Here is a 22,912-nt window from a genome sequence, read left to right as displayed (position 1 = left end):
CATTCCCTCTCGAAATACGACCGCGTATATAATTATCAAACAAAATCTACAACCCGAAGAGAGAGGAAACGCGAGAGACAGAGGGAGAGAGAGAGAGAGAATCGAGGGTCGCGGTTGAGCATTACAAACGCATTTACATTCGGTACTTGACAAGAGCCAACAAAGGGGCCCGGCTACCGGAATGTTCACCGTAAATAAGCATTACGATATAATTTTCTGTCACAACAATGGCCGCCGGTGTTACAAAAGGTTTAGCCACGAGGCGGCGGCCGTCGGCTACCACCGCGGACAATGAGAACGGCCGCGTTACGCCGTAAATTGATTTGCGAAAGCGTTCCTGAAAAAGCCCTCCGCGGAGAGAAACTCCGGGCCCGCCGCCGTACGTGCCGGGTAGGTCGACGGTGAAGGGTGGTGGCTCCGGGTGGTGGCGCGAGCTTTTGAGCTTATACCGCAAAAATTACGTCGCGGCAGGGATTGTATTTATGTTACATAATTACGCCACGCGCGCCCCGCGCGACCGACCGCGGATAGAGAGACCGACCACGGAGGAGGATGGCGGCGGCGGCGGCGGCGGCGGCGGCGGCTGCGAGCGCGAGCCAGAAGAGAGGGCAAGAGGAAGGGAGGAGGAGGAAGGGGTTGGAAAAAAATCGCGGCTCTGGCCGAGGAAAAGTTTTTCGGCGGTCGGGTCGGCCCGACCGAGCGCGAACGAGCAGCGCCATCCGGGCTAATGAATAGAAATAATTCTCGCGCAATTGTGCTTTTCGGTAGTTTTCAATTAACACTCGCCGAGCCGGCGCGGAAACGCGCCGAATGGCGCGACGCTGCACAGCTTTAAGTTTTTATACCGCGCGAATGCCGCCGCCTCGCGGCTCGTAATTATAATTTTCTGTCAGGCTGGGGCGAGGGTGCGCGCGCGGAGATCGCTTCCTTTTTTTCTCTCCCCGCATTCTCGCCCTTTGTTCTTTCTATTTTTTTTTCTTTTTTTTTTCGTAGGGATGCAACGGAAATATGCGCCGCGATTTTCTGAATACGCGCGTGTTTCCGCGCGATGAATCGGTAGGTCTCTTTGTGCGCCGCAGATTCGCGGGAATACGTCGGGATATCCCTCTTTGGATTTTTTCAGAAACTTGTCGGTTGCTTACGATTGGAAGCGATAAATTTTATCTCGCAGTCGATTAATATTATTAATATTATTCATCTTGCAAATTAAAATACGTATACAATATATATACACAAAATGTTTACACAATTGTGACATTTGAAAACCACATCGCGCAATGCGATGCTTCACCTTTAAACACATATTGCAACTGGTTTCTAAATCCGGTGTATATCTCATTCCAGCGGAATCTCTCTCTCTCTCTCTCTCTCTCGGCGACTGTCGGCGTCGCGCGGAATCCCGCAAAATAAATCGCGTCTCTCGCCCGGTGATCCACGGTAATATTTGTCTTTCATCGGGTCATTTTACAAGATTCCCTATCTACTATCCGACTTTTTAGACAAGAAAGGCAAAATCGAGAGCGGCCACGGGTGCGCTCCTCCTCGGCGAAGGACACGCACTCTCATCGTGACAGGGTTGAAAAGGGAGTGCCCTCTCGTGATTTCCCTGACTTGTCGGGGCTGTGGGATACGGAGGACGGGGCTCCCGTGGGATAAAACTGGCTATCGGTTGCTGAATCTGCGTGGAAATGTAAAGGCACCCTGACAAATCGGTTTCTATTACCGGACAGCGGCGGGGGTCGTCGTTTTTTTTTTTTTTTTTTTTTTTTTGTATATTGATGACATTATTTCGCGCGGCCACATCCGCCTTCCTCGACGCGACGGATTTTCTTAGCGTATTTTCCCCGAGACGATTTTTCTCGCGCAAGAAAAAAAAACACAATAACAATCGAATTAGAAAGAATCGGATTTTCTTTCGGTCGTGCGAAAACGATAGTCAATTATTCTCCGAACATTGTTACGGACACGGTTTGCGTAACGTTTCGCTGAAATTGCGCCGTAATTCTTCCTCGTGTTTCTTAACGTTGTGATATTACTTTTTTTTTTTTTTTTTTTTTTTTTTACATCTCACACACGTGCGCGTTACACGTGTGTAACAGCGTGGAATTTGCTTTTGATTTACAATTAAGATCGCTCGTTACTTTTATTGCAGTTAATGGAACGATTGACCACGGAATTCCCAGCGCATCTCTCCTCTCTCTGGTGCCCTCTGACAGAATATAATCGGGCGCGTAATCATCCCATTGTTTGCCGAGAAATTAAATGGACAGTACATTCGTGTTGCCGGAGTGCTCGCGCGCGGACGATTGTCACAACGTTCGATAATAGCATTTATTATTGCTATTCGCATTTTTGTTTAACCGCTCGTTCGTCACGGACGGAGACCGGTTATACCTCCGATCTCTCCGAATCGCTCCCGTACAATCGATTAATTTGTTACCCTTTTGCCCCTCCACATCGGAGAATCAATTTTATTGCCACTTCTAATTTATTGTCAATCATGACGGATTTAGACGTTAAAACGTTAATCCGATTTAACAACTTGCAAAATCGCGACATCGATACCGATGGATATATTAAGGTAATATAATATCACGCGTAAAGATGTGTGTGTGTGTGTGTGTGCAAAGCGCACATGCTATATATCGTGACAGATCGAGAAATATATATTTCTGTGCCATGAATTGATAAAATAATGAGCATTTTATATGTGCATTAATTATTAACCGCGCGTGTTGTATATGCGGATCAATAATAATTGCGTTTATTTTGAAGACGTTTTTCTAAAATTTTACCTAAAGACGGTTAAATTTTTCTCTCTTTCGAGAAATCTTCGATCGAGACGAGAGAGAAAAAAGATACTCTCATTTGTAAAAGAGACAATATTGCAATTAGATGCAAATATAATAATAATAATAATAATAATAAATTGCGATCGAAATAAATACGCGCACGTAAGAAAGTCAATTACAAATGGGCGACCCACTCCATTGTGCTCTTCTCTGCGGGATGTGCTGCCGCGAATTGTTACAATGCCATATTGGCCGAGAGCTGATTTTTTCGCGGCTGGATAAAATATTTATTTATAATTAGCACAAAGGAGAGAGCGTTATCGCGAATTATTTTCAGCCGCGCGATCGCGAACTATACAAAAGTGAATAAATATAACGTAAAAAATGTTAATTGTCGTCAGCACTGGGCGTCACCGGGAGAACACAAAGAACAAAGGTATATAATGATATATCGATGGTATATTATTATTATCAGTTTCAGGGAAACGCAAATTTCCCGGAGGCGGGAAAAGCGGCTCCCGCGGCCGCTCTGCGCTTTTTAAAAATAAATTCGAACGAAAGAAATATCAATTAACACGCTCAATAACGCAAGCAATATCCCGAGCGTTCATCCGAAACCACCCTCTATGCGGTTAGTACGCGGCCAGGCAGGAACGCGCTACAACCGTGTACAAGAGGATAAAGCAAACCCCCCTACTCGACTCTACGGGTAGCAAATAATTAGTATCTTAGTAATATCGGGAAATGCGCGCGAGGCCAGCCCCGACTTGGCATCTTAATTAATTAAAACTACTGACTGAAACTATTATCGACTGCGTATTAAATTACAAAACCTGGCCCCGTTTCTCTGTGATTATTCAAATATTAAATTCAAAATAACATCGCACATCGACTAGCGAGAAATATTGTATAATAAGTTAATTGATCGAGAAATCGAGAAAAGCTAAGGCGGAGGGGGGAGGGATAGCGCACACATCTGCTTGTTTAGAACAATCGGACATTCTCTTCTCTCATTCAGTAGCAAGCAGGAAAAACAGAGAGCTCGTGTAAAACGCTCTCTTCAAACAAGTCAACTTCCGACCCGCTCACACCGGCGATAACCCACACTATTGCAGTTTCAGTTACGTTTTAATTAGCTAGAATACTAATGCACCGCATGAACAAGTAGCCAATGAATGCTGTGTTGACCCGTACGCATTCCGAACGCCAAGCCAACTACACACACACACACACATTCTCTCTCTCTCTCTCTGTCAGCCACCGCGCCCCCGCAAACATCCAGAAACTGGCACGCTCCATTCAGACCGTATATACACACAACCGTGCATCGAAATACATGGTGAAAAAAAAAACGCAAGTATTCCCGCAGTTAGTCATTTACATTATTAGTCTCTCGCAATTCCGAGAAGTACGAGGATTATGCATGTGTCGTGTGGCGATTAACTCGCCAGCTAACTTTGCGCATAAAAAGGTAATTGAGTTTTACTGCAATATAGTGTTGCTTATATACACACATAAAAAGATTGTGTGCGTGTGAAAGAGAGAGAGAGAAAAAACTTTTTGTGATAACAATAAAACATATGTTACCACGTACTCTCTTTTGCCACGTACAGACCACGTAAATGCAAATCAATAGAAATAAAGCAATGTTTCGAAGAATACAAAGTGTCCTTAGATAAAATTCCGATTTGTCGCAACGGTTGCTTTGCCGATTCGACGTGAAAAGCGATAATTCTAAAAAAGGTCCTGGCGGGGACTGAGATGCTTGGGAAAACGACGACGTAAAATACGCGGCTCAGATAGGGAAGAGAGAGGGTTGAAAGGAGCAGCACGTGGGATCGAGGGCGCGCGTTTTCCTCCCCTTCGCTTTAGGGGACGAGACATCGATAATCGTGTTTGTTGTACGACTGCCGATACGAAACTTCAGGAATGCCGCTCTCGGCTGAGAAGCAGAGGGAGGTTTACGACTTAAGAAGTATTATGTCACCCGAATATTCGCGCGACATCCCCGCTCTCTCTCTCTCTCTTTCTCTCTCATCCCTCGCTCCTCGCCACCGTGGCTCGGCCAAATCGCGGTTCCTTATATGCATCGGAGGGGTTTGTGCGACGGCAAAATTTTGACAACGCGCTCGTCGTCAACAGCCATAACGTTTTAGGGTCGTCGCATATAAAGGACGAGATCTCTGATCGAAAATTTACGAAGGCGTGGGAGAAACTTGGATCGCGCGACGAAAGTTTTAATATTTGTTGTCTAAATATTAAAATCGAAGGAGAAGTTTGTACGACGTGCGGTGTCGATCTCGCGAAACCTCACGATAAATTTTTAAATTATTTATAAAAAAAAAAAATACAAGTATCAGCGCGCGCAAAATCTCTCTCGACTGGCTGAAAAAAAAAAAAAAAAAATATTTGCACTCACATCAACAAGCCACGTCACTGTGTCTCAGAAGCCAGGGAAGTATACACCACTGACCTGAAACAAAACGCACAAATGAATCGTTAGTTTAAAATAATAATAATAATAACGATTTCAATATTTTAAATAACGCGCGTTCGCGCGTATTTTCTCTAAAATTAATACAAAGATAAAATGGCTATTCGGCTGACAAAGAGACGTAAAAATATGAAAAAGAGCATAATGGGTAATCTCTCGCAACGCACGCAACGTGCGGGAGAGCCAACCCGCAATATTCATTCCGCCAGCAAAGAACAATACTCTCTCTCGCGTCTGAGACTATCAATCCCATTCGAAGCCATTACACGGCGCATCCTTCGACTCGACAGTGCCGTTAATTAACGAACTCGAAAAGTACCGCGCGCAGAAAGTCCCGTTCGTCTCGGAGCGCCGGCGGAGCGAAGTGGTGCGGGTCCGCCACACGCATCGGGCAGGGGTGGACGGAGAGAGAGAGAGAGAGAGAGAGAGAGAGCGTAGGACGGAAGCGCGCGCGTATAAAGGGTCGGTGTCTGGCCAGACGGGCAGAAATGAAGCAGCAAGGGTTTTGTTTGTCCGGCTGTCCACCCCTTTCCTTCCTCCGTTCAAGCCCTACCCCCGTCGCGAGTACCGTAGCTACGCTCTCTCTGCGAGCCCTGTGGCACCCTTCACCCCCTTCTTCATCACCTCTTCCACCCCCTTTCAGCTTCAGCTTTCTCTCTCTCTTTCTCTCTCTCTCTCTCTCTATCTCTCTCTTTCTCTGAGCTTCAACCCCTCCTTATACCGTCCGTCCGACTCACCGTGCCGTGTAACAATGCACGTGTGTACACTGTTTGCCCACATCCTCGCGCATATATCTTCGCGAGCTATAATATTGATTACTTCGGGCGAATTTCAGGCCGAGCGGCGCGCGAGCTGAGACCGTTTCTCCGACTCGAACTCCGCCGCGTTGCGCCGACAACCCCCTACGCGAGCCATCCCCGCAACGCGAGCCAGCCTTCAGTCAATCTCTCGTTGTCGACACCATACCTCTACTCCCGCCCCTACCTCTCCTACCAAACATCCCACCAACATTCGTCGTCGCAATGCAGACTTCTCGCTTTTACGTTTTGACGACTCGGGCCTGGGTCGTCTCTCGGTTTTGTCACCGCATCTTGAAACAACGGATGAGCGTACAATGCCGCCGCGATAGCGTAAGAAAAAAAAAAAAGAAAATTACACGCTACACGGAAATTTTTACGCACACACACACACACACACATACGAAACACTTTTCTTTATAATATATAAAATTAAAACGTGGGCGATGTTGTAAAACTCGCACATAATTAAAAGACATAATTAGTTCCCTCTCTCAATATTTTTCCTCTCGCATCACACAACCCCCTTGAGCGGCCAATAAAATCCGCGAGTTTTCTACCGGCGAGAGAGACCGACCGACCGACCTTTCAAATGCAACGCGTATTTAAAAGCCCGAGTGGCGCGCATATGAAAAAGTATAAACGAAAAGCGCAACAATACCAAAAATCCGTTATAACTATTGCGCGCGTAATGTCTCTGAAAAGAGCCGTTCGTTCGTTTCGTTCCGGCGAATACCACGCGCGACTTAAATTGCGTCACGGTCCTTCCAGCTATCCTGGCGAACGTTTAATTCTATTCGCGAACCACCCTCCGCTCTGCTCACCCTCCCTCAGAGCTCCGGGCCTCTCCTGGTCTTGCATCACGTCCGTATGTCGCGAATCGAAGTACAAAGAAGCAATAGTAGAAATAAGATAATTGCTATTACAATCGCAATTTCATCCAGGACGACGGAACCTTGGAAAGAGAGACGCGGAGCGGAGAGCGGGAGAGGAAAAACGAGAAACGCGCGCGGCGGAGAAACGGAGAAAGAACGACCGCCGCAGAGAGCTGAACTACAAAGTACGTTAATGTCGTGCTCACACCCCCGTGCACCCCCAGCGCCATTCCGATGCCGCAGACAGTTTGTTGTCGAAGCTTCGGGGATTACACAAATGAGGTTGTTCAGCGGGAGAAATGTACATTCCGCTACAAAGCCGGCCGCGCGCCGCCGCCGTGTGCCACGCACGGAATTAAAAACCGGGGTGGAAGAGCGAAGGTGAAAAGTGCCGCTCTGCCCGCGATCGTCCTCTCTCTCTCTCTTTATCTCTTTTTCTCTCTTTCTCTCCACCCTCCTCGCCCGCTCGACCGCCCGCCCCCTTCGCGGACAATATTTTCTTTGCTGAAAGCCGGCGCGCCGTAGAATGGATTTTCATCGGAGCGGCGTTTGAGCCCTTCAAGAACGGAATTCGTTTTTATCGGATACGCGCGTACTCTCTTCTCTCACATCGGAATATCGCCGCGACGACCGGTGTAGTTTTTAAAAATAGCATCCTTCGACCGTCGATCGTCGCCGTCAGCGGCTTGGACATATTGCGGCGCGCGTTGACGCGCGTCGTCGACTAAAAATCTACGATGCCATTTTCGCGTGGAAGCCCCGGCAAATCACGTCGCGTCGTCACGTCGCACTGCGTCGGTTTCGAATTAATCGCCGCTCGCTCGTCACGAGTGAAATGCGAATACGTTTAACGTACGGGGAAAGGGTTCGCGCGCACACTTCATTGATCCGTAATTCAACACCTAAACCTGTGTAATGTACAATTTGTCAAGTTGATTGTTTGCACTTTGTTTTTTTTTTTTTTTTTACTAAGGCTGTAAACAGTTAAAACAAACTTGACGAAAGCCTTGCTCGTCCTTTACGAGAAGAGGCGATAATAAATCTCTCTCCGCAAGTTTGTTCGTTTGCGCGCTTCGGAAGCGAGCAAGACGGCAAGTCGTTGAGTTCGCGATAGCGAACGTAGGCGGAAACTAGTTAGGTCGCAGACCGATCCCCCTCGGTGGGGGGGTTGCAACGGAGGTCCTGAGCACCGTAGGGACCGTAGGGATAGTAATTGTATACGTACTGGGAGAATGGCAAGGTAAACAAAACTATGTAAGATTGCCCTATTAATATACATATCTCTCGGTTCAGTCGGGCGGCGAGAGAGAAGCCAAACCCGGAGCCGCCAATGGGGTGGGTAGTCTTGGCCTCAGACTTTGGGGTTAGGCTCGCTCGAGAGCAAGGAGGGTACACAATGGATATTGAGACCATAATTTATGGCTGATTGTTAGCCTCGCGATCTATGGATTCCTACGTCCCGCCGCACGTCTCTCTCTCTCTCTCTCTCTTTCTCTCTCTCCGCTTTGCGCGCGTAAGGGGATGGCTTTCTAACTCTCGCTTCCATGTCGAATTTGTGTTAGGCCTGTGTGTAATAAGTACGGACCGCGGGCGGAGGCATTAGAGGAATCCCGCGGGAACGATCGGTATGGATGCATGAAAGACGCGGCGCGCCCCGTCTAACTTGTCGCGCGAAAAAGACACGGGCAAACTATTCCGGGGGCGCGGTAAAGTATAATAATAATATAATAATTTCGGTTAACAACGGTTTCACCGCGGAATTAATTAATTTCGCGGAGAAACAATTTTCTAATGGTCCCGTATAAATCTACCGAGTTCGAAATTATCTCGGAAAAGCGCTCGCGCAGGTGAAATCTTGAAGCGTAATTGAGCGAGAACCTCGGGGAGAAGCCTTTTCACCCCTTCCCCTCCCCCTCCCCCCGCACGAGGTCAGTTACCCTTCTGCTTACTCAACTAGCTTTGCAACAAGAACGGCGGTTATAAATTAATTACGAGGGTCAAATTCACAACTGGGTCCCATTCTGCTTGGGATCTGGGAAGGGGACGAATGTCTTTACTAGTTTCATTGGTAGCTCGAGGGACCCGCGTGTAAGGAGGAAGCGATGTTTGGTCTTCCTTCGGCGAGAGGGGGTCGCGCCGACCAGCCACGAACCTACGCCTGCCACTTACCGAAGGATAATAACGTAGTAATCCTACCATGAGACACGGATGAAGTCCTTAATAACCTCATAAGCCCAAGATATATCTTGCATATCAATATACCGAGAAGGAGAAGGGAGGTCAAGCGCGCGTCGTTACGTTATGCGTGTATTATACGCCCCGTTATATTTCGCTAATTAAACAAGCGATTCGCGTCAAATTCTATGACAATTGAAAGGACATTACAACAGCGTTAAAAGCATTATTTAAGCCGCTAATTGCACTCGATTAAGTGGTAAATGCTTCCGTCAATATTTCATACGAAATTAATTACGAAACGGATAATAAAGCAAATTTTTAATATTCTTCTATATATACATTTCTCTCATTAGTGTGTACTATATCGAGTTAACAACAACGCGCGCACCTCTCATATAAATCTATAATTTAGCTATAAATTTTGTCGGATAAATATGCATAGAAATAAATATAGCTTTGCGCATAAATTTTACACGGCGACCCGCGTTCATGTAAAGAGCACCGAAGGGGGATGATCGAAATCTGTTTTCGGCGCATCTGCGATATCGAGGACATAAACGAGAGCGATCGATAATTAATAAGTCGATTGTCGGCACCGAGGCGATATTTCATATCTGAGGGGATGAGCGCGCGCACAGCGGCGCCGCGCCGCGTTACATTTTTCCGCGTTCTCGCGAGCGAAACTATCAAAGGGGGAGAGGGAAGAGAGGGGAATGAGAGAGGGAGGGAGGGAGGAAAAATGATACGGCGATTCCGGGAAAAAATCGCAGCCCGCGGCGCGCGCCTCGGCCGCTTGTCAATTTTGCACCTTTCAATTCGATTTGGAAAGTATCGCGGGGGAAATAGTATCGAAATATCGTTTATACGTCTCTCTAAATCAGGCACTTCGTATCGGGCTTGTTGAGGTCGGTTGCATTCCTATCGCGCTATGCAACGTAACATGAATTTGCAGGAATTCACGATATAATCACAAATTAATTACGACGGCTTTATTGAAGTTCGCGGCGATTTTTGAAAATTTCCGGAAATTACGGAAGGCCGATCTGAAATTGGAATTCGCGATGCGCACGCTGCCCGCTGCAAATTTGTGTAAGTAACGCGATATGTAGTTCATTTAACGTGAAGTGCAAATCTATTTGAAAAAGAGGCCCGAAACATCGTTCGCTTCAGATTTTTTTTTCGAGGAAAAAAAACCCACAACGAGTCACAACCGCAATATCTATTTAAATAAATCCATTTGAACAAGGAAGAGGGGTGTGCGCGCGTCGGAACGCGGCCGAGAGATGAGAGAAGAAATGGAGTACAGAGAAATCGCGCGTGCACAGACGTCGTCCTCGTAAAGCAACGCATGCTTCAATGTTTTTTTTTTTTTTTTTTCCACGAAAATATCCCATTCGCGGAACAGACCGCTATCATCGCGCGTCACGCAGCGCGGGGCGGCGAGGTTTCTCCTCCCCCGAGGGAGAGACGGTTTCCGCGTCTCTGTCAAGGACGCGGCAAAAAGCGAGGACGATCGAGGGCGCTTGCTGTAGCAAGCTGTTTTCCCCCGGACCGATGGCGGACAGATGACGGCGGAGTCGGCGGAGCTTAACAAATGGTCATTCGGTCGTTGCCACGAAACGCACCTACTTGAGATGCGGAGGATCTATGCCCGCCATTTCTCACTGGCGCTTTGCGGTCGGAGCAATACCCTAAGCGGGACCGCGTAAGAACTGTTGAGACATCCCGACTCGAGAGGACTCCCCGAGCAGGTTGATCACCGTCACGTGGCTCTCGGAAGGGGGAATCTTGCCTTAAAATACTATACTAGTCCGGAGGTCTTGATGAAGAGAATAAACGGAGACGGAACACAGTTGCGCCTTATGTTTCTTCTCGAGAAAATTTCACTCAAGCTCATCAAATATAAAGAAATTTATTGCATCGTTCGCAGATTTTTGTTTATAAAACAGTTTTGTCATAACATGATTAGCAAGAAAAATTTGCCGAGTCTATTGAATTTTTGTTTCGTCAACAAAACATTTTGCTGACAAAACAAACAATGCAATATATATAGTTTAGGCAAATTTTTCTTGCCGGGCGTGTAGTAAATAATCTTCTTGCTCTGACAAATCTTTTTTTTTTTTTCATCGTGTAGATGTAGTTGTTTCGGATTATTTCGCAGTATAAGTTATTGCGCAAACAAAATAAAGCGCGAATGACGTTGTCGTGGAGAAACGTCGGCGCGGATTTATAGACGCTCGGTTATGCAGCGAAGCTGTCAAACGATCATCCCCGACAGTTTGGGGGGTTTACTGGGACATACGAACGTAAACTGCCCTCGGGGACCTTGTTAGTTCAATTCGCCTGAACGACCCTCCCTCTCACTCTCTCTTTTCCATCTCCTGAAAAAAAAATTTCGCAATCCTACACCCCTCTTGTCTTTTCGCCCGTCTCTTGGCCACGCAGCGAGAAACGAAAACTGGCGCGTTTACGTTAGCGCTTATTATGTTGTTCCGGAAAAGAGGATTATTGCGATATGCTCGCCGTCGAAAAACAGCGCAAAACGCTTCCGGCTATCGCGTTTAAATCGTTGAACCTTTATGTATACAGCGTATATGGTGTTTGTTGTTTAACGTTTCGCGCGCGCGCGCGCGTCGGAGAAAGTGCACCGCTCGTACCTGATGCCGTTTGAGTTTTTTTTTCGTTTTCTTCGTCTCTCGGCGAAGATGCAACAAAAGAAACAGTAAAAATATAAACTATGAATTTCATATGTAGAACAAAATGGAAAACAACAACAAAATCAGCATTAATTAAGAAAACAGATATAACAGATATCTAATTTTGTCTATTGATATTTTTTTCCACATGTGCAAAAAGCTGAAAAAGATTTATGAAATGTAACTAAAAAAGAGAAATTTGTCCTTATTTCTCACTTTGTTGCCAACGCAGCAACGATTATTAAGAACAAATTGCTTTTTCAACGGGAAAAGATTCAGTCTCGGTAAATATAAATTAGTTTTTTAATTAATACATACATACATATATATTTAAATAAATAAACATACATGTAAATATATATAAATCTGGTTATATCGAATATCGTCGTAGAAATTACATATTCGTCCGGCGATAAATATTTCAGACAAATAAAAAATGCTCGCTACTGCTGTGCGTATCTCATTTTTCGAAATATATTTGAGTTGGGATAAACAAATATTTATTTACTGCGACTAAATTTTCGAATAGGTTCACATCCGGCTAAAGCATTTTCGCTTCGATGTATATTATAAACGAGTAAATATTGGCACTGGGAATAAGCCCCGAAAAAAGCATAATCTCTGTAACGATAAAATTGAGGGAAAAATTTCCCAATTTTTCGGGTAAAATATAACCTTCGCGGGGGCGCGTGGTAACTCTTTTATCTGCGACACAGAGTCACACATAACGCGCGCGCGCGCACACACACATACACATAGAGATAGAGAGAGAGAGAGAGAAAGAGCGCGACATCGCCATCAGCGAATTCGCGTAAACCCGCTTCCACAAATAAAAATATTTATTTTTAAACTTAATAAGAAATATTTAATGGCGTTCGTGTGTGTGTGTGTGTGATGCGTGCGAGTTTTCATCGAATTTTTATCGACGCACATTATTTAGTGTAAAAATTTCGTTTATTAATAAAAACGAAACTTTTTAATAAATATAATACATTAATAAAATTTTTAATAAATATAATATACTAATATGTGCGTTTCGTGACATCCATCCCGCTCGTGACATCAAAGTGACAACTGGTAAACGGCCAGAAATCAGCCTTTGAAAGGATTCGCGCTCGGTAAGCGCGTGGCGAGAATTGGAAAACGGGTGAGGGTATAAAAAGAGTGACAATGAGCGGTGGCGGAGAAGGCGATCGAACAAGGCCGCCGGTCAGAGTATTGTCAAGGTATTGTCCTGCCTCGGCTTCCGAAATAATCGTCAGGCCGACCTAATGGGGTATGAAGTCCCGATATCAAAATAACTCATCCGTGTCCGGCACGCGGTCAAACCCGGTTGGGTTTTCCTCTCCCGCGCTTTTCCGCCGTCAGAAAGCTCCGAGCGTTAAAAATAGCGGCGTGAAAAACTCTTTTCTGCGTCTATTGTCCATCCGCCCGGATAGAACCCCCCGCGGAAAAATCTTCGGTCTCGCGCTGATAGCACATGAAATCAGGGCTGTCGCCCGGTGGTTTTGATATTCTCAGCTAACGCGCGCGCGAAAAATGTTTCCGCGCTTTTTCAATCTTGTGCTTGTGTGCGCAAAAACGATTTACAAAAAAAAAAAAAAAAACGAGAAAAGAAGTATAAATTGTTACAAGTATTGGCGCGATATTTCTTTCTTGCGTGAAAAAAAAAGCACATGTTTTCGAAACCTTGATGGCAATGTCGTCGTCATTTGTTTTTTTTTTTTTTTTTGTCGCAATAAAATCTCAATCAGAGCTTTCAAAACAATAGCGCCAAGTTGATTTTCAAACGCCCGCAAACAACAATGCGCTCACACAACACGATTCTTCCCGGAAAGGTGCGTTATAAATAAGTCATTGAAAATACAGTTGCACATTGGCGGTTCGCTCGATTTCTCGGAAAAGAGGTGAGAAGAAAGGGGGTGGAAAAATGTTAAAACATTGATCGCTTCGAGAGCCCATACACACACATCTTTAACGATGAATGCAGCGATGTGTATAGGCCGAAAGTAGTTACACGCGTCCAAGCACAAAGTTACAATTTCTAGAGTTGCCGGTGTAAACTTATTCGCTAAACCGCCCCGCGCGATATGTCCTTCCGCGCGTCCGTAGATCGCGCGCGTTTAACGATACTCTATTTCTCTTTCTCTTTCTCTTTGGGGTCGTACTTTTCAACACAACGCCGGCTAAATTATTGATTACGGAATAACCCAGAATGACACATCTAAATTTGTAATCGCTCCGTATTCTCCAATGTACTGTCGTGTATAAAGGACAGCCGTAATGTCGCCGCGAGTTTGCGCCGCGCGCGCGGACAGGCTTCTTCTTCTTCGTCGTCGTCGTCGTCGTCTTCTTACGTCCAGACGTTAAAAAACCGCGCGACCATAGAATAATATCGAAAAATTACCGGGTTATCCTCTCCCCGCAATTCACGTAATTCACGAATATATACATCGGGGAATTTCTTCTCATGTCAATGTACCCGCGGTTGAGTGCCCCGCGATATATATCGGACACGCATGTTTAATGCGGATCAAATGGGAAATATCGTGTGCCGACGTAAGATGGATTGACGTTACAAATTGAACGTTAAATGCATCGCGCCAACTCCGCGTTTAAACGAATCCAATATATCTCCGCGCGCGCATCTGTGTGACTATATTATATATAAATTCGTCAAATATAATTTCTCTCTCTCTCTCTCCCTCTCCTAGTTGAAAATTTCATAACGCGATATAACACGAGAGAGTTACGATTTCTTGAAATACATTATCTCTTTTCGTTCGGGTGTCGTTTTACTCGTATTTTCTTATTTTCGTAGCGTAGTTTTGCGAGATATTTTTTGTTTCTTTTTTTTAAAAAAAAAAAAAAAGCAAAACGAACTAGCAGATTACACGACGTGTCTAACAATCGAAATGCACATTGAAGAAGCGGCGCGCGGGCCGTGTTTAAAAATTCGACTTGGAATATAATTGCAGCGTTGCACGCGAAATCGAAGCCCGTTATCGAAAGCCTTTCCCTGAGCGAGCGGCGCGCGATCGATCGCGCGAGCAGCCTCGAAATCGCGCTTACGTAACGAGTATCGGAAAGTCGAAATTACCCTAAATAGCAACACACAGCGTGTTGGTGGCCGCGTATCGGACGAGCGAAGGATATCTACCGCCCGATGGCGGCGGCTATGCGCTCCGCCGAGGGGTGGCTTCTACCTTCCTCCCCCCCTTTCGCGGGCAGACCGGCAACTCGAAAGTAGGAACCGCGACTATGGGTGAAGCTAAGTCTGTCCGTGTAATGGGGCATCGGCACGCGATTTCCCGACCCTCTTCCTACCCCTCGCGATTCTAACTTTCAACTTCGCTCGGGGATCTCCCCTCCCCTCAGTCTCCCGTCGGTGCATCTCATCCCCCGCGTGGCAGGGTGTTGCGCGCTGTGACTTATCGGCTCTAATTATTCGCCGGCAAGAAAGCAGGCAGGCCGACGATCAGACCTGCCACCCTCGTAAAGTAGCTTTTCTCCGACGCATCGCGCACACCTACCTTATTCCCCTTTTCCTCCCACACCTCCCCCGGCTACGTGCTATTTATTCGCTCGCGGCCCTGAGACTCGTGCGCGATTGTACGTACAATCGCTGCACACCGTCGCGGACGACGGCCACCGGCCGGCTGAGCACACCTTTCGGAATGATTAAAGCCGCTTCGTCGTCGGTTATACTTTTAGCCATCTATCATTGTTTGTCGGAGGAAACGTTTCAACCCCTTAATCTGACACTGCAAGTAATTCGAACGTCACAAGCCGCAGCAATTATTATTTACGACTGTGTGCGTGCGCGATTTTCATTCTGATATACAAGAATGTGTTATCGAGAAATTTTTTCTACATAATAAATTTCATATAAAATGCAGTTAATAAAACGTGTAATTTGCGCACACGATGTTATTTAATTCAAACGTGTTTTCAATTTGTTCTTTCACTTTTGGCGCGCGACTTGATTGCGACGTGGCGAGGAAAAAAAAACCCTAACAGCTTACTTTTCTCTCGAGCAATTTTGGAGCCGCAAATGGCTTGTTTCCGGAGTGTAATGTTTAGTTTGGAATTTGATGGATGTTTACACGCGCTAGAAGGATTTAATTCATTTGAAAACCCACACTCACACACACACACAATTACACACGGAGAAACTCTCGCGAAAAGAAAAGTGCATATCGAGCCAAACGAAACTAAATCGCAGATAGCGTGATAAATTTTAGAGTCACGCGAAAAGGATTTCTAATTCCGTCCCGTATATATCTTGACCTGTTTTTAAAGGCAATTTTAAATATATACGCGAAGACGTATCAGCTGGGAACTGGGTAAAATCGTTACACTACAACCGGTTTACCAAACGGGTTCAATTCCAACACACACCGACGCGTGGAATTAATAATGTAAGCACTAAGCTATATCAGTGCTCAATCCTTGCAGCCGGTACCGACGTACAATGCATATATAAGCATAGATACGCTCTGCCGTGAATCTACAAACAGATGTTGACGGAATATCGACGATCAAATCAGAATTTCTAACGAAGAACGGGGCGGCTGTACTTAAAGAAACACGTTTGCAAAAATCACATTGTCTCATCCGAAACAAATTAACAAATTTGTTCACTCTTTTCGGAAAACGAATTTATTTTGTCAAACAAATTAATGCATTTTCGAGAGAAAGAGAGAGAGAGAGAGGAAAAAATCATTAATTTCATCAATCTCGCGTATCAAGTGCGACAACAAGTAACATTACTACGAGATAAAAACAAATTAAGTAAAATAGCGCGCGCGCGCGACTGGATTTCAAATAAAATATGATATGTGAAAAATAGTCGCGCGCAAAACTCCGAAAATTCATGAAAATTACATTTACAGGGTAGCATCTTGTAAATAAATCGGTAAGCTTTTTTAAATGTATTTTGACTGTGCAAACGTAATTATTAAATAAACACTTGTAAAAAAAATACTTTAAAGCGCTTGAAAAATAAATTATCGCGTTTTATCCAAAGTTCGATTTTTGTTTTCTTTTTTTTTTTAATATTCCATTCGATACACACGTGCGTTTCGTCTTTTTTTTTATATTCGCAAAAATGTAATGTGTACAAAAATAAAATAATCTCTTTTTACAAAATTATATAAATACATTATATTTTTCCCCACGACGTTCTCTCTTCTCGCGCAATATTTTGTCTGTGTGTTAATTATATTAAAAAAAAAAAAACAAGAAATAAAATGTAGAAGAAAACATCGCTCGAGAACGAAATTGCATTTTTCCGCATGACCGCGTCGTCGCGATCGTTGTCGTCGCAGTCGAAGATGTTTGTCCTGAGATTACAGAGAAGAGAGAGAGAGAGAGAGAGACCCCTCTCGCGCGGAATTAGACCGTGCGCACATGTAACTGGCGACGGTCTTTGGCCCAGGGCCACCCTCTCTCTAAATAGCGCGAGTGCGCTTCGCGTGTGATAATTTTTCAATTTGGCCTCATGCGTTATTGACGACGTCGGCAGACGACGACGTTCGACGGGCCCTTTTGACGATGAGTCTGAGTGGCCGTCGCGCAAAACAATGCTAACCCGGTGCAAGCACAGCCCGACCACCCTCCCTCCTCATCCCGACCCGACGTCTGCCAATCCCCACCGTTTCAACCCCTACGGGAATAAGAAGAGTCGCAATGTAAGCAACGCACAACACGTTTGTGTACCAGCATGTTTTTTTCATCGGCCAGACGACGATACTCGCGTCGTCGCCACCGGTTTTAAGAGAGAAACGCCGGTTCGTGTTAAACGTCGGTGCATGTGCAACGCACACGCGCGACTGTTTGCGGAAGTTCGTTACTAGTTCTCTTGCTATCTTCCTGCTTGCTCACGATCCCTTGCGACTTCATGACGCAGACGGTCTCCCGAGCTGCAGTCAACAATTCGCGTTTCTTTTTCTCTCTCTCTCTCTCTCTCTCTCTCTCTCTCTTTTTTTAATTTCGTAGCCACTGCGCGTCTCGCGATTGCACATTCATTTAGCAACGGCGAAAACTTTACATCGTTTGCTCGTTGTTATTTATATAACGATTTTCATCTTCTGTATCTAAATATTGTCTCTAAACATAAATGTATTTATATATATCGAGTGCATCACAGAAAATTGCAAGGTGAACCGCAAAACAATGGGTCACTTCTTCCTTTTCTCATCGCGAATCGTGTTTTACAACGAGGGATAAAGTTTACAAAAGCACGCGCAAAAATCCGCCGACGATCATCCGGGGAGAGGAGCAAGTCGCCGCCGCATTACGTAGAGAGACGCATCGCGATTGTTTGTAACTCGGCCGGTCTGTGAGAGAGAGAAAGAGAGAGAGAGAGAGAGAGAGAGAGAGAGAGAGAGAGAGAGAGCTCGCACTGTGTTTAATACATAACGATTGTATATGTGCGCGAGTACACACGCAGACTGGACGAGGAGTGGCGATATAGACGGGGATGAATGGGGCAAAGAGGCGAAGGGCTGATGTTGAATACGGCGAAGAAGGATGAAGGGTAAAGTGGAAGCTTACAATGTATGAGAGAGTGGAGCGAACGGGGGGAGGTGGAAAGGTCACGGGGACGAAGAGGGTGGCGTGGGACGGAACCGCCAGTCGTTTGTCGTCCGACAGATAAACAACGTCGTTATTGTAAATGCATTGGAACAACACGCTGCGGGGCTTCATTGGCGGCTTTTCTTCGCGATGCGAGAGCGCGTTCGCCGTTGTTTATGAGATCGATAACTCGATCGTTAGGAGATCGATTTTATCGTATCGCCTCTCGAGACGGAAGGGAGGAACAATCGTTGTAACGTATCAGCGTTGGTACCGTGGCTCGGTGCTTGCTCCTCTCTCTCTCTCTCTCTCTTATTCTCTCTATCTTTCTCTTTCTCTCTTCTCTTCTTTTTTCAAAGAATCGGCCGCTGTCCATCTCTCTCTCTTTCTCTCTCTCTCTCTTCCCGATCAGCCCCGTCGACGTCGTCGGACGTCGTTCGCCGTCGTTCATGCGCTCGCGCGCACTCTCTCGCCCTCTCCAACCACCTTCTCGCTCTCTTCTGCCACCCTTTTTCTCTTTTTCTCTCTCTTTCTCTCTCGGGGGGATGATGGACTTGCACTGCGGACAACGTGGAACAGAGAATAACAAGGTAGGTCACGCGATACAAGCGCGGATGCAACGAAATTACACACCGATCTCTCTCACTCCGTTTCTCCCGCGCGATCGTACACATCCGTATATGAAACATTCGTCCCGTCATAATGTAATACTGATTCGTGAGCTATTATTATTTTTTTTTTTTTTATCTTCATGGGGGCGCGTGAACGCGCCGCATCGATCTGTCGAAATCGGCGGATTTTTCTCGGCTCCCGTATACGCTCGCATCCTCGAGAATTCTCGTCCGGGGTGACACGACGCTGTGGAAATTTTTTTTTTTTTTTTTTTTTGAAACAGACATTTGTAACTCGCGAATATAAGTCCCGGCGAACTTCCCGAGCTCGCCGGGGTGAGCGAACCCCCGCGATATTTATCGGGAACGCGGGTGCGCGCGGACTTTCATTTGACTGTAATAACATGTCGCGCGCACGAGACGGAGTGTTTGCAAAGGGGTAATTCGGGATGCAAATTAATGCGCGTAATGGCGATAATACGGACGGAAGTTGAAATGCTTTTTCGCCCGATGTGAAACGACGCTGCAGGAAAAATCTGATCCCGCGTCCGTAAGAGAGAGAGAGAGAGAGAGAGAAAGAAAGAAGAGAGAGCGAAGATTCCTTACCGCGCCGGCACACTTACCGCGCATCGGGATATTTTCGTATTGTTTGCGCGGATAATGATGGATCTTCTCTTATTGAGAGCGCGCGCGCTAACGATTCTCGATTAAACGTGACTTCCGCGTGTAAGCAGATTCGAGAGAACACGCTCGCGGTTCAAGAAAATCTTCGGAAAAATACCGATTTTCCGCGGCGGAAAACAATATCGACGTAATTGCCGAGAGAAGGAGGGGAAGGGCATCATCTTCTTGTGAAAATTACGGCAAGTGACAAGGTCAGATGGGATAATTGATGCCGTCGTTACAAATGGAACAACACAATAATCTGTCACTGGCAATCAGCAAACTCATTTGCTCAATTGAATCATAAACGGCTGCCGGCCGAACAAACAAACTGTTACGGTACTTTATATGTGGGCATTCTCGTGGTATCGCGCGCGTGTTATTTGCCTCAAATTTCTTGCTCGTATCGTTGCAACATAGCAACGAGAACCTTGACTCATTTAAAAGGTCCTCGTTCCTTTCGGAACCGAGAAGTCGTCGCTCCGGTCGAGCGATCGTTCGTTTTCTCTCTCTCTCTCTCTCTCTCTCTCTCTCTTTCTCTCTCTCTCTCTCTCTCTCTATCTTTCTATCTCTCTCTTTTTATCTTTATCTTGATTTCTTAACCGCGAGCGCAACTACCACGACGAACTACGTTATATACGGTGACCGTGAGGACCTGCTCGCTGTTTGTTCCTCGCTTTATCTCGAACGTAAACATTGCCTGGATAATATAGGAGACGCGCGCGCACCTTGTCGCGAAGAAGCGGATGAGAAGAAGAAGAACGAAGGCGGCGACGAAGAAGACCACGACGAGAGAACGACGCGCAACAGCGACAGACCGGGCGCGCAAGGACCCGGAGGAAAAAGGAGAAACGAAAATAGAAGGACGGGACACACACGGCTGCGCGGGACGGATGGACACTGGATAAACAAGGGGCAATAGAGATAAACAGAGAATATTACGAGAAATATGCGCAAACACGAAACTCTCCTCTCGCGCGCTCTCGTCCCGTCGTCCTCTTTCCGCTTGCTTTCCGTTTGTTTGGCCGCGTGTTTGCCCCCGTCTCTCGCTCTCGCCGCTCATTTGCAACCTACTTTTTTAAGCACCCGCCGCCCCCTCACGTCGCTCACTCCCGTCATCCCCGTCGCTCGCTCGCGCGCCTCATCACATTGCTGCGTAATTTATGCCCCGCCGATGTTTCGTTAAGGATTTTTCCCTTTCCTTCGAAAAAAAGAAAAGTTTTTTTCTTCTCTCTTCTTTTTTTTGCGCGAGTTGTGAACGGTCGTCTTTTCTCGAGTGCGGCCTGGAAAGTTTTTTTTTTTTTTTTTTTTTTCAAGCGCAGTCGGCACCGCGCGCAGGCAAAGAAACCGAGTATCCAAAAAAAAAAACGATTGTTTTCCGAGCAATTTAAGCCTCGAAATATCGGACAAGCGCCTGAACAATAGGTGTTTAAATTTATCTCGTTGAAATAAATGTTCGCTTTTAAATGCACAATGTAATTTGTTAGAAAAAAAAAACAAAAAATTTGTGATTGTTCAATATATATCGCAAATTTTTATATCTTACGCGTTACGAAACACTCGGTGCGCACTAGAAACTAAATCCTGCCGCACCAAGCCGTTAACAAGTTCGGTTTGACGTGTAATAATTTACCTGTGTGTTACAATTTGTCGAAAGGTCGAACTGCTATTTAATTGCGACAAGCTGCGAGAAGAATTACAAATGCGATGTCAATTTGGTTATAAAAAATACAAATAAACAACGTAATTACTGATACGCGAACGACTTCGGAGTGTTTAAGAAAATCGACTCGTCGTCCGGACGAAGACGATGTTTTCAGCCGATGACGTACCTCGCACATTTACATACGCAAACAAGTTGCGCCAATATAAATAGGCAGAAGCAAATAGCGAAGTCGCACTAACGAAACTTTTATGAGCGAGCTAATTGTCAGAGTGGAACACGTGGTCGCGCGACTCGACAAATATGCAACTAAAGAATTGACGTTGCAAATATAAATTACATGACAAATGTTAAATGATATCTTATTTTGCACAAATAATGAGTATTTATAATAACACAGTATTGCAAATTAAAATTTGCAACACATAATATTGTATAAGATATTTTTGTACTGACTGTTTCGAGAATTAATTTTTTTTTTTTTTTCATGTAATTTTAACGCAAATATATCGCCACATATTTATATCTTGTGTCGATACTTTACAAGCAATTCGCGCGTTCTCTAGAGATATACACCGTCAAGAAACGTTTCATGTAACAATTTTGTTACATTTGAACAGCGTATTTAATACACACTGTAATATAGATATCGTTTTTTTTTCTCCCTAAAATATTTCCGCAAAACGATCATTAATTTCGACTTATTTAATGTTTTTAATTAATAACATTTCGTATTGTATTTCTCATTATTGTAGGTTTAAACTTTGCATAGAATATTAAATTTTTACTGCATTTTACACGTACAATTTACTATTTTTTTTTTTTTTTTTTTTTTGAAATTTATCTTGATTCAACTGCGTTGTATTCACCCGATTATGTTATTAAATAAATTGTATCGCGCGAGAAAATTTATTTAATATCAGGGAAAATAAATATTAAAGCAGGATCAGATATCTTCCGTAATGGAGAACAACATCGCTCCGATTAAATTCACATGGCGTAACCATAAGCACTCCATAATTTTTGCGCGTACGGTCAAAGTAGCAAAAACACACACACACTAGAATTGAATCAATTGGATTCTACGAAACGCGCGTAGAAAAAAAAAACGCCATTGAACATAGCAAGATTAATATATAGCACGAAAGCTTTCTTCAATTAGCAAATGCCCTCACTCGCGCTTATATATTCGCCCCCACAGATTTTATTATTACGGAGCCCCGCCGTTTATTCCGGCGAATTAGAGAGATACAAACATCATTTGTCATAATGTCCGCGTCGCGCCTCTTATTTTCCTCGTTTCTTTATTCTAATATTGGCTAATTAATCTTTCCCTGTCAATTAAGCAGAAGATAAGCTCGCGCGAAGCAGCTGTGCGGTCGTCACAAAAAATAATAACAACAATAACAGATCGAAAAGTTCGCGAACGCGCACGCGTCGTCCAACACAGCCGATCAAAGATCGTTCGCGGGCGGCATTGAGACAACAAATGAATATTATAAATTATTCTTATGTGTCACGGTCTCTCTCTGCCATATATTTGACACGTCACTTGTCTGTCACT

At 45.0% G+C, this 22,912-nt stretch overlaps 1 protein-coding gene across 13 annotated transcripts in view; it reads right to left on the bottom strand.

The window, feature by feature from the left end:
- LOC109855680 (forkhead box protein P1) overlaps positions 1–22,912 on the bottom strand; it is a 237,348-nt gene that overhangs the window by 154,521 nt on the left and 59,915 nt on the right. For 2 of the 13 annotated variants that reach the window (XM_020430170.1, XM_020430171.1), the window contains exon 2: positions 5,212–5,265. The exons of 10 other annotated variants lie outside the window; for them this stretch is intronic. The gene's annotated coding sequence lies outside the window, so the exon portion shown is untranslated. Of the gene's footprint in view, positions 1–5,211; positions 5,266–21,318; positions 21,387–22,912 lie in introns of those variants that run through there. One more of the 13 variants, XM_020430172.1, reaches the window with a different exon arrangement.

This window comes from Pseudomyrmex gracilis, unplaced genomic scaffold (assembly GCF_002006095.1).
Source record: "Pseudomyrmex gracilis isolate BER0280 unplaced genomic scaffold, ASM200609v1 scaffold_95, whole genome shotgun sequence".
NCBI lineage: Eukaryota > Metazoa > Arthropoda > Insecta > Hymenoptera > Formicidae > Pseudomyrmex > Pseudomyrmex gracilis.
The sequence above is the reverse complement of the archived record's forward strand: the minus strand, read 5'-3'. Positions and strand labels throughout refer to the sequence as shown.